Here is a 13178-nt window from a genome sequence, read left to right on the forward strand (position 1 = left end):
ACAAGGAATCATGTCTGCATCAACCACAATACTTGTGGTCAAAATTCAAAAAACATACTCTGATAATATGGCATTGTCTTTGAAACTGATTGTTCCACACCAGAGACAGCTTTCTTTTGAGCCTCGTCTCCAACGGTGTTAGACCAGAGGACGCCAAAATGCGTTCAGCACAAAGACTCTCTTTGGGCTGTATAAAGATTGTCTTTGAGACGAGGCTCAAAAGAAAGCTGTCTCTGGTGTGGACCAACCAGTTTCAAAGACAATGCATATATTATCAGAGTATTGTTTTTTGTTTGCATTTTGACCACAAGTATTGTGGTTAATGCAGACCATGATTCCTTGTAAAAGGTTTCAGTTTGGTGTTTGGTTGCCAGATAAAAGGGGAAAACCCTTTTCTCATAATACTAAAGTGTTTAACACGTAGGCTTTCGCGAACAAAATCATCCATAATACAGGTTTTTTAGCGTTAGATCGCGTTAATAATTGTCGTTATACCTGCTACCACCCGACACGGCCAATTAGTAAGGTTCGTCACGTAAACAGAACATGCCAATTCGTCACTAGTCCAGCACCACCGGTGTGTTGGAGAGCAAAGCCACAACATTTACAATCTGAGTATGACGTTTCGCCAGTAACTACAACCAGCTTCATCAGGCGACAGCCAGATTTGTGGAGGTGGCGGGTTTAACGACACATATTTACGCGATCTCACCCTCGCCGAAAAATAACAAAAAATAAACTATATTATGGATATATAAAGCAGTGGTCTTGTTCTGCAGTAGTGACGTCACTCTCCCGAGTTGACGATTCTTTCGCGATGACGTCATCCCACCGCCGGGTGAAGTCACAGCGACGACGGCGGCGGTGGGGGGGGGAGGTGACGTCACCGGCCCTCATCTGTCCCGGCCATTTTTGCGAGAATCAGGAAGACGTGACCCCCCCCCCACCCGCTGTCCGGCGCCGCTGATCTCCTCCTCCACGTTCTCCTCGCTGCCGCCGTCCTTCTCGTCGTCGTCGTTATCTCTCCGGCCACCCCCCCCCCACACCGGCGTTTGTCGGCCACGCGCAGATCGTCTCTGTGCCGTAAGTGATGTTCGCGCTGTCCCCGCCGTACGGAGCGCGCCGAGGGCTGGCATGGAGCCGCCCGTGGCGTGTGTCATGTACACACGCCACGCACTGTACACACACACACATTCATGTACACGGTGTTACACATCGCGTTGTGTGTCCGAGAGGCCGGCCCGTGCTGCGCAGTTGAATGAACAGTGCTTGCATGGGACCTGGTATTGCGGGGTGCATTGTGCTAAGCTGTCTCTCTGTCTCGAAGGCGCGCGTGGGAGATTCTCCTTGGGCTGACGTTAAGGTGCAGGTGCGGTGAGACACAGTGGGGTGGTGAGTCGGTAGGTGAGTGGCCGGGATCGTGTGCGAGTGAATGTGTAAGTGGGTGAGCGGTTTATTGATTATAGGTGTGCGTGCGAGTTGGTGAGCGAGTGAATGGGTCTGGGTTGGTGAGCAAAATGAACGTGTGCGTGAATGGGGTATGCGAGTAAGAGTTGAACGGATGAGCGAGTGAAGAACGGGTGGGTGAGATGGGTGAGATGGGTGGGTGAGGTGGGTGGGTGATTTGGGTGGGTGAGGCGGGTGGGTGAGGCGGGTGGGTGAGGCGGGTGGGTGAGGCGGGTGGGTGAGGCGGGTGGGTGAGGCGGGTGGGTGAGGCGGGTGGGTGAGGCGGGTGGGTGAGGCGGGTGGGTGAGGCGGGTGGGTGAGGCGGGTGGGTGAGGCGGGTGGGTGAGGCGGGTGGGTGAGGCGGGTGGGTGAGGCGGGTGGGTGAGGCGGGTGGGTGAGATGGGTGAGATGGGTAGGTGAGATTGGTGGGTGAGATTGGTGGATGTGGGTGGGTGGGTGGGGTGGATGAGATGGGTGGGTGAGATGGGTGGGTGAGATGGGTGGGTGAGATGGGTGGGTGAGATTGGTGGGTGAGGTGGGTGGGTGAGGTGGGTGGGTGAGGTGGGTGGGTGAGATGGGTGGGTGAGGTGGGTGAGATGCGTGGGTGGGATGGATGGGTGGGTGAGGTGGGTGGGTGGGTGAGGTGGGTGGGTGAGGTGGGTGGGTGGGTGAGGTGGGTGGGTGGGTGGGTGGGTGAGGTGGGTGGGTGGGTGGGTGAGGTGGGTGGGTGAGGTGGGTGGGTGAGGTGGGTGGGTGGGTGAGGTGGGTGGGTGGGTGAGGTGGGTGGGTGGGTGGGTGAGGTGGGTGGGTGGGTGGGTGAGGTGGGTGGGTGGGTGGGTGAGGTGGGTGGGTGAGATGGGTGGGTGAGGTGGGTGAGATGCGTGGGTGGGATGGATGGGTGGGTGAGGTGGGTGGGTGGGTGGGTGAGGTGGGTGGGTGGGTGAGGTGGGTGGGTGGGTGGGTGGGTGAGGTGGGTGGGTGGGTGGGTGAGGTGGGTGGGTGAGGTGGGTGGGTGAGGTGGGTGGGTGAGGTGGGTGGGTGGGTGAGGTGGGTGGGTGGGTGAGGTGGGTGGGTGGGTGAGGTGGGTGGGTGGGTGCGGTGGGTGGGTGGGTTCGGTGGGTGGGTTGGTGGGTTAGGTGGGTGGGTGGGTGGGTGAGGTGGGTGGGTGGGTGGGTGAGGTGGGTGGGTGAGGTGGGTGGGTGGGTGAGGTGGGTGGGTGGGTGAGGTGGGTGGGTGGGTGAGGTGGGTGGGTGGGTGAGGTGGGTGGGTGGGTGAGGTGGGTGGGTGGGTGAGGTGGGTGGGTGGGTGAGGTGGGTGGGTGGGTGGGGTGGGTGAGGTGGGTGGGTGGGGTGGGTGAGGTGTGTAAAATTGGTGTGTAAGTGCAGGTTGCCTGCGGCTGCCCTTCGCCTGAGACAGGTTCCACGGAGCTGACGAAGGGTGGCAACTCGGCCCAATCAACAAATGGCTGTCGATGTCGTTCACACGCAGAAGGCTGTGTGTCCACCATAGAGCTGTCAACCCCTCATCAGTGCCCTCACCTTATTACAGAACAATTCAGACCATATTGGTCACCCCGTGCCCTTTCACAAGGGAGAAACACAAACGAATAGACAAAAAATAGGATTTTTTTGCCCGTATTGAAACGGCTGTACGTCGTAAGGAATTAAAAACTCAATGTCCCTGTACAAGAATACGGGGCTAAACCGTATGGGTTGACAGGTATGCGCTCCCCCCCCCCCCTCTTAAGAGAGCATCTGTAACATCGCTGCAATGTTAATACTGGTAGGAACCACCTGGTTCCACCAGCCCACAAGGGATTATTGTGTCCGTCTGTCTGTCGTGCATCCAAAAATGGGAGGGGTGGGGCCGGGTGGAGAGGGGAGGGTGGGGAGGGGCTGGGTGGGGAAGGTGGGGGTGGGAGGGGTGGGGCTGGGTGGGGAGGGGCTGGTCATCCCGTGGTGCCCTTATAAAACTCAACGTTTAACCTACTCAAGCCGGCTTGTGCCCGCCCTCACAGTCGGGCATATTTGCGGAATACACCACGCCGCCGTTGACCCTGGCCATTGACCGATCAACCCAACGTTCCTACCAGCTCCATCCGCAGGAATGTGTTTCGTGAGCGTGGCGACATCACTCTGGCGCTACGGGATAACGCGGCGCCTGCGAGGTGACTTGCAACTCCCCGTGCACTGCAGTGGGCAGTCTTGTACTGTGGCGGTAGTCTTGTACTGTGGGGTAGTCTTGTACTGTGGGGGTAGTTTTGTACTGTGGGGGGGTAGTCTTGTACTGCCGGGGGCAATCTTGTACTGTGGGAGATATTATTTTACATCTGGAACAGCCATGCGTAATGTTGGTGGTCATGCATAGCTTGTTGGATAGTCTGAGTACAGCTGAGATAGCCATGTATTGCTTGGGTAGCCATCTAAATATGGTTGTAGTTATGAATAGCTGCTAATAGGATAATTATTCAAAACGTAACGCTACTGGGTGTTATAAAGCAGTGGTAACGATGACGGTGGTGAGATTTTTGTACTTTGAGCCACTGCCCACGCAGTCCCATTTTTTTATTTGATTACAGTAGTGGCGTGTGTGTATGTGTGTGTGGTGACCTGCATACTAACGTGACAGCGGCAATGTGAATACATCCAAGTGCAGCGTTTGGTGGAGAATGATTTACAATAGCTTCATTGGTCTTGAGAACATTACGCGTGATTGTCTTCCTCGAGCCTTTTCTCGATCGGTAATCTTAACATAAGTTTTCTTTCTCTACTCGTGGATTATTCGTGTGTAAATTGCGTAACAGTTCTTGGTTACCAAGATCGATGTGTTATCAAAGCAATACTGTAACTCACTGGGATGTCAATCCACTTACAGTGGGGCATTTTCGAAAATTCGGGAACCTCGCATTAAAATTGTCATTTACCTTAATAAGACATTTAGGATGTGTTTTGAACGTAATGATAGTTTTCTAAATTGTGGTTTATTTACAGATTACATTAATAGTTTTTATAATCGCATGAAACTGATTGCACCATCGCCATCCCAGAACTGATGAAAATTACCTTTTGAGTGTCCAATACCATGATATCTTATGAGCATTTCTCTCAGGGAAAATATTTCTATAAAATAGTCATTATTGGTTGATATTATACCCAGGAAAGAATCAAATTCTTGGTTTGCTTATGATTACCCTCATCTCTAAAATGTCTAGCGCAGTGGCACAGTGGTTTGCGTATTGCGCTATGAACCTGGCCACGGGAGTTCGAATACCAGCCACGGATAACGTCAGTGGTGAGTGAAATTAGAATCTCTTCACCGACATGATGTGCGAAAGTCTTCATCCAGCAGTAGATTGACAAAGTTGCCAAATATTACATTATGATCATTTAAAAGTGCTTAAAATGTCAATTTAGTGGAACTGTCAGGTAACAACGTTGTGCGGTGTTTTGAAAGTACTGTATTGTTGTCAAACAGAGCAGGATGCATGCTGTTAAACCCACCCCACCCCTCTCCGCTGTGTCCCTATTTGCGTTTCTAGGCGGTGACACTGCCCTGCCCTGGGGTTGGCTCCGTGGGACGCCAAGGCAGTGGGTGTGCACGCAAGGTAAAGATGGCTTACACCGGTTGCGTAAGGCACTCGCAGGTGGAATTTCCTGCACGTCTGCAGATTAAGGTGCCTGTGTGTTTTGTACACAGGCTACGTGGTTCAGTCTTGTGCACAATCTCGCTGTGTATGGTGGAATTAAAGAAAACCACAAACCAAAAGCAAGTCGCTCCTTCCTGTCTTTCAGATGAACACGCAGGCTAGGTAGTGTGTGTGTGTGTGCACGTGTGTGTCCTTGATTTTCCGACACAAATTGAAAGCTTCAGGATAATAAAGGCTGTCAATGCACGGTCACGTGTGCCGTCGTAACGTCACTGCAATGGCATTTCTATGCGAGTGACATCACAGCGATGCAGCTAGAGTGTTGTCAACGCTGAATGAAAGTTGAAGGCTGTCCGACACCAATAACGGTATTGGATAGCCTTCAAGTCACGCACACGAGTCACATGGTTAGTAGGTGGGCGGATGTTGCATACGCAGCAGTGTTTATATTAGACAGTGTAGACGAGGGATGCCACTGCAGAGGCTTTACTGCTGCATTGGTTATTCAGTGCTTGAGCAGAGGATTCAGTTAAATCCATTACTCGCCTGCCCAAAAGGGGCCGCTACAAGCAACCAAATACATACAGAAGGACACCTGTAAATGATTCCCTGTTGAGATGTTTTTTTTACTTTAACATCACCCTTGGCCTTGGTAGTGCCATTGTAGCTACAATTTCCATCTTTAAAAAAAATCCCCATTTCCATCTAATTTACTAACTTATAACTATTTCATATTGTTGCATGTTGTTTATATTTTAAATCGACAATGTGTTAAGGCTCCTTAGTTTGGCTGTCTGAGCCTCTCACATTCCCATTGGAAGCTAATATTTAAGTTGTTGGTCTTGAGGCATATGATGCATTTAATGATGCGATATCAGTGGATCGAGTCAAAGATTAATATCAATTATTAAGGCTCACGATACTTGCATTGCATCATTCTTGCATTAAACAATGTCCAACAATAAAATGCAATTTACATGCTCAATGTTAATTTAGTCAAACAATAATACAACAGCGTTTGGATGTATATTGTGTTACATAGACTCGTATTTCAAGACACTTTAAAATAAGAGTGGGCATGATAGGCTGCTTCTTTTGGACTTGACCATGGAAGGGAGTTAGGTGTGGGAAGAGAGTTAGCTGGGGGAAGGGAGTTCCAGGTTATGGGGATAGCAGAGGAGGATAAATGACCTCTGACTGAACGAAGGTTGACTGGAGGCTATAACCTTAAGTCTTGGTTGCTGGGAGTAGAGATTGCATTTAGTGGAGTAGTGAGTTCGACAGGCAGGTGCTAGTCTGTGGAAGATCTTGAAATTGATCAGGGAGTGGATTGAGAGCCAGTCGAGCGATTTGAGTACTGTGTAGGGTAATGTAGCCTCATTTACAAGTGCGGGTAATGTAATCCGGCAGCAGCGTTTTAGATGCAGATGGGGTATCTGGGCAGGTCGTAGAGGAGAGAGTTGCAGTAGCAAAGTGATGAAGGCATAGATGAGGATGTCAGCAGCAGCTGATGTAAGGGAATGGCAGGGTGTGGGAGATGTTGCGCAGATGGAGGTGCGTGATGCCCTGCGGAGTCCCGATGTGGAGGAGGAGAACCAGAGCTCAGGATTAATGACAACTCCAAGGTTTTGACGACCTGCTGTCAGTATCATGCCAGAGCTGAGTAGGCACACACTCACAATCTGGTCTGATATTAGAGTTGACTTTTTGCTAATGAGGAGCATTTCAGTTTTGGCAATGTACAGCTCAAAGAAGTTTGAACTTATGAATTGCCCGGGGCATGAATCGTTATACCCCTAATATTTAATAGTGACATGTTTTTGTCCTCTGAGTTTTTATAAAAGCCGTTATAAAAGCCAGACAAATTGCCCAACATTGGGGCAGGCTCAGGGATTTGTAGCTCACAAAACTGAATGTTTATGATTTGTTGCCTATCCTGGAGTGAATTGCAGTGTAATCTGTTAAAAAGCATGTGAAGTCCAGATATTATCATAAATCCTCATCACTTTCAACAGTCATGATCAATCCACTGCTGGATGAAAGCCTTCACAGTAAATGTTTTGTTCTTTGTTCTCCGATCCATGTGTGTTCCTCATTGTGTCTGTCAGTGTACAGCAATTCCTAAGCATGCCTAACTCCACGCATCTTTGTTTACTTTTCAGTTTTAGTTTCCACTTGCTTTATCACCACTCATGTTTCTTATCCAAATGTATGAGCAGGTAATATGCACTAATTAAAAAAATCGACAAACCAGGCACATTGGTATGTTGCTTTTTATTATCAAATTCATTTTACAAAAATAAATTTCAACCTGCTGTCACTCTCCTCTTCAAATAATCATCTTAATTCTGATTCGCTTGCAATAATTCCCTAAATATACACCGTCTGTTGTGTTTCCAGTTGTCTAACAATTATTTGTCTTTTGTTTTTTTAAACCTGCTCATATTTCACTTGAACTAAACCTCACAGCCTTCATTTTTAAGTTCATCAATCATTTCTCGGTGTTCGTTTCCAGGGGTTATAATGGCTATGCTGTCTAAATCTGATGTGGATATTTTCTCCGTGAAAGACGTGTATGCTTTTATGTCTCCCAAATATTTTTTTGGGAATATATATTTTTAATGTTGCTGTAAAAAACCTTAATGAGATTTCTCTTTTTCTGAATTGTATTTTGTTACTTTCTTTGTACAATCCTGGTGTTTTCATTTTTATAAAAGTTTATTTTATTACTTCTATACATTCGTTTTTTGACAGCCTGAATTAGCCCACCAACTTCCACTGAATTGAATGCATTTTCGTAACCAATAAAAGCCAGGCATATTATTATTAAGTTGTCATTTTTACGATGAGTGATATTTGTATGTAATAAATGGTAGACTTTTTTTCCCAAACCCACCTTTGCATGACAGTTGGTTGGCCTCTAAATGATGTACAGTAGATTCTAGATTATCCGCGGACGGCCGCGGATAAAAAAAATTGCAAATAAAAAAAATGTACATGGATCTCTATGCCAAAAAACACTAATATAGGTATTAATTATGTTTAAGTGAATAACATTGAGTTTGTTAATGAACAAAAAAATATTTGTAGTAAAGAATGTACTGATCTTGTTTTATTACATCAATCGATGCGTGTGCTCAGTAATAACACTTTTATGCTCCTGCGCAGGAGTCTGCCCATTTAGTGGATGGTAGAGCCACGCCAATCAAAATCAATCAAACTCCGCCGACTGTTGTAAAGATATGCATGTACTGCACTGTAGAGGCGATCACATGGATTTCGGATTAACCAGGGCGCATATTTGTTCGGTTTAAGCACATAACTTGCAATAAACATTTCCAAGAATAACAGTGTATAACTGTTTTTAGATTATTAATTTGGGCTGAAGGGAAAATCCATGAGTTGTTAATTTATGTCAAAATCTGAGGTGCATGGTTGATCCACAAATCGGATAAACCACACGCAGATAATCGAGAGTTTACTGTATTCGTCCTGTGCGATCTGTACAAACAATATATACATGTAATAAGAGGCTAATGGGTCAGTAATTCCTCTCATCACTTTTGTTATGATACGGTAATACCCCGATTTACGTCTCCTCCTTTACGTTGTTTCGCAAATATGTCATCACTTCTAGATTTGAAGTTTTCGTGACTGCAAGGATTCATACTCTTTGGTTTTTTCGGTAATGTTTTTTTCGGTAATTGTGATTTAATTCACTTGTTTATTTATTTATTTGTATTTTATTTTTTAATTACGTGACTTTACCGAAAAAACCAAAGCATATGTCATCACTTGATTAACACCGCTGCCTGATTTGCATCGCTTCAACCCCACACTTACGTCGTGGACAGCATCATCTGTCTTTTCTCGTATCAGTCACCTCTCAGCCTTCACCGCCACCTACCCTTGCAATTGCTTCGATTAATGTAGTTAAAATATTTGTCGTCGCACATTTCAGGAACGCATCCCCCCCTGATGTAAACCGGGGTAATTCTGTACTGCGTACATGCTTTCGGTATGGAAACCGAATCTGGATTGATTGTGCAGTGGATAGAGCACTGCTGCCAGAGCCGATGGTCCTGGGCCAGTCATCCGTGTAGAACAACTGCGAAGCTCAGTGGGGCCTTACCAGCTGAAATAAAGTAGTAAGCGTGAGAGCATGCCGTTTGCAATCAGAAATAAGGTTGCCATTTTTAATTATCGTCAAAGGTCGCGCTCTCTATTGTCCATAAATTTCGAGAAGTGAGCTGTCGTTCATTGGATAGATTCACCCTGCCATAGAAATGTGGAGTCTCCACCACTTTGTGCCTTGCGCTTGTTTAAGTGGGAAACCACTTCATCATTGCTGCCTCGGTTTACGCAGCTGTGCTGTACAGCTCTGATGTATTTTCGGATTGTACGCACAACACAACCCAAAAACACTTCAGAGAACTGATTATAATTATACTTAGGCTCGTTTTGAATACAAATAGTTGCATAGTTCACAACACCTCCGTGATGCACGCGATTTTCACACAAAGCAGTTCCCTGTCGTACTCACTTCCGTGTTAGTTGATAATTCCGTTTGCTGGGTTACGACATCCGCAGAATCGCCTGTGTGAGCCATACGTGACACGCAGTGTGGGGCACTTTGTGTCTCCCCCCGTAAGGGTTAATATCACACATTGTTGCCTTCCCTTGCGCTCCATGCTGTGGACCCCAAGAAGCCCCCCCGCCCCCACTGGGTCCACACACGACGTGGTGCTTGCTCTCCGTGGATGTGGCAGATATTTTCCAGGCTGTGATTTCACAGTGTTGTTTTTGTAAGTGTTAACTTTATCCTTCAAATCTCTGCTTCAGGATGGTGTGAATGAGTTTCCTATGCTCGTGTAACATCGCCCGAGCGCGAGTGAAATCATGCATTATTTTTACTGCACATTACACCACAATCATATGCATGAGTTTAATTATAAATAAAATACATACAAACGGATTATTGTATTGCACTTGTGGCAGTTTCCCGATTAATTTGATTTTGCTACTCATCCCTTTCCATTCCTTTGAAACTTCACATAAGAGTGGCCTGACACTTTTGATTAATTCACAGGTGCTTTGAATTGTCATCGTCTCCCACGGTGATCAATTTACCTTACATGGCATCCATGTCGTCCCCAATTGTTGCTGTCAAAAGTCCAATGTGATCCTTCAAATCTTAATAAACTGTGCCACATTACCTAGGCTTCCATGACCAGTTTTAATTGGGTTGCAAGTTTGTGGGAGTCTTCCGTGGACTGAACAGGGCCAGAACTGAGCTACGCTACATTCCAAAGAAATGCGTGACCTTGTCACTTCCAATTCTGTGTTCCCTTTCTCTTCCTCATGCACCACTTAATGTCTGTGCACTGTGCAGCCTTATAAATGTCAAGGGGAAGGCACACTTTTGTTAATCAAGAATGTAGAGATTTTGGGCAGTGGTCTTTGGGTGGATGCTTGGTTGGCTGGTAAACCATCTTCAAATAAAATGTGCATCACAATACTTTATATTAAAAAATGCATTCATAAATCGAGGATATTCACAAGGCCACCGATTACAGAATGACCCAGCACGTGCCCAATCCTATCATAACTTGGAAGCTAAGCAGGTTTAAACCTGGATAGTACTTAGACAGGTGACCGCCGTATACAAACAGGTAGTCATAGGGGGTGTGGGGATAAGTGCTGGGCAGCACACGATCCTACAGTAGAAACCATTATCTATCACCCAAATTGTATTATAGTAAATACGATTTGGGTGATAGAGGTTATGGTAAGCCATGACATCACAACTTTATCCGGGGTCAGCCTTAGTGCCTGGAATCAGCATCTGTGCCCTCAAGTGCCAACTAACTAGACCTGAACCTGTTTACTATATTTACCCAAGAATGTCAGTGTGTAACGCACGTGACGTCACTCTACGTCGACCACCCCCCCTTATTAATAATCATGAACAGTTTACGTCCTCCACATGAACCCGCCCCTTATTAATAATCATGAGCAGGTGACGTCACTCCACATCGAACAGCCCCCCTCATTAATAATGTGGTGGTACCTGCTATGATTACAGCAGTGCATACCGACTGTGGTGGTACCTGCTAGCACTACAGTAGTACATGCTGACTATAGCAGTATTTATCGACTCTATAGCACACAGTATTAACCTGACAGAGTGGTGTGGTGAGGCCTAGTCCCGTGCAGAGTCTCCGGCCTCGCCTAGATTGTCCAGCCGGTCGAAGTGGCACCTTGGCAGGCTGGGGCTGGGCTGCTACCCCTGACCCCCCTACCCCAGCCACGATCTCCCCGGCCACTCTGCAGTAATATCTACGGCCTACAGTGGTAGCATCTACCGACTGTATAGTAGTAATAACTGAAGAATTAACTTCAGCGTTTAGTGTATTTTATAGCATTTTTTACGCGAAAGAAAATGTCCCCCTCACTCTCACCGAAGGCGTGCGACTTGGCATGGGCTGTCCCCCCCCACCAAAGGTGCATAAGTTGGTATGGTCGTGCACGCGTAATAAATAAATGGACAGCGCACGACAATCGCACAAAATCGCTAATTAAACTAATTTTAAGTTGGCGGATGTGAAAAAGGAATAGCGCTTGCTCACGGCGGGGCTTACGGCGTGGTACCTGGCTATTTATATTTTACGGAAACCCCACCTTTGGAGAGCGAAATCGTTCGCAAGTGCGCGAACACACAACATAGGCACACACAAACCCACAAACAGACAATTTTTGACTTTTATATAGATAGAAGATAGATGACAGGCCTGCTTTAAAAGCAATTGAACCGGTCTTGGCTACAGCACCGGGCTGACAAGGGTCCACCCGACTTAGAGCTGATTATGGAAGTGACAACTGAAAATGTGACCTTGTGAGCATTTGGAATTAACTCGTTTACCCAAGAATCTTGCCAGTGCGCTGTTGTGGTTCTGTGAGGCTCAGGAATTCGCGTTGAACCTCTTTTTGTTAATCCTAAATGTGCCCCGTTTTTGCTGCATGAGGCATCTTCCCTTTGGAACCCTAAGAATCGTAAAAAAACCACGTGACCTTCAGTGTGCACCTGCTGTGTGCACATGTGCCTACAGTTTTGCAATGGACAGTAGTGTCATGGTCGAGTACTGTTGTTGTGATATTTCCGGGAACAGATGGGGCAGCAATGTAAAAAAAAACATTCGTCCAGAGCATATTTTACAATTATCTTTCGAAGGGGATTTCAAGATATACTTTGGCAAAAGTAAATGATAGTAAGCTTTTAGATATTGTCATGTGTATGATGTGTATACTGTAGTATGATTTCTCGTGATTAGTTGAAGTGATTTTAGTGTAGGCCAGTATATTTTGACCGTAGCAGACATACGAATATATTTGGAGTTAGATATAAACTCTAAATCTTTTGAGGCTCCTTTAAATAGAATATTTGTCTTCCCATATGTGAAATTTCAAGATTGTTTAAATTAACTTTAGAAACTCACAATTTACAAGCGTGTCCAATGATTATGGTTCTAAAATGATTTTAATATCCTTAAGGCATGTTATGTTATTTAGTGTTGGTTATATTGTAGTCTTTGTCAAACGAATACATCTTCGAGTATGGTTTGAAAGTGGTTGTATCCTATTTAGAATTTTATCTGCATATTGTAGTTTTTATAATGTCAGACAAATGCCATTTAGGCACACGAGTGTAAAACTGTTGACGATCACCGATGCACAGAGAATTATCTTGATGGCACAATTGTTTTAAAATGTGGAGTTTTATTTCAAACACAAATCTCATGGATTTAAGTTTCTCAAATTGAAATGCTTACAAAGCTGGAGCTGCAGAACTTGGATTTGAGCAAGCCTTTTAAATCGGTTTAGGGAAGTTTAAAAATAGCATTGAACAATGGATAATTTCCATCATATCATTTCACTTCCGGAGGCAAGCAATAGCAGTTTCGTTTTTGTTGTTGCAGTCATTGTGTCAATAACTGTGACACGTTCCATTTTCTGAGTTAACCCAATCCACCTTGGAAAAGTGGCGCTAAATAGTTCACATACTCTTTATCAACTCCCGGTTCACTGA

General features: G+C 46.0%; 1 protein-coding gene across 1 annotated transcript in view; it reads left to right on the forward strand.

Annotated features, from left to right (window-relative positions):
* Nucleotides 1-899: 899 nt before the first annotated feature.
* MRTFB (myocardin related transcription factor B) overlaps nt 900-13178 on the forward strand; it is a 136303-nt gene continuing 124024 nt past the window's right edge. Inside the window, exons 1-2 of the mRNA XM_078594637.1 lie at nt 900-1083; nt 4985-5050. The gene's annotated coding sequence lies outside the window, so the exon portion shown is untranslated. The remainder of the gene's footprint in view (nt 1084-4984; nt 5051-13178) is intronic.

The sequence above is a fragment of the Lampetra planeri genome, chromosome 5 (genome assembly GCF_965212315.1).
Source record: "Lampetra planeri chromosome 5, kcLamPlan1.2.h2, whole genome shotgun sequence".
Classification (NCBI taxonomy): Eukaryota; Metazoa; Chordata; class Hyperoartia; order Petromyzontiformes; family Petromyzontidae; genus Lampetra; species Lampetra planeri.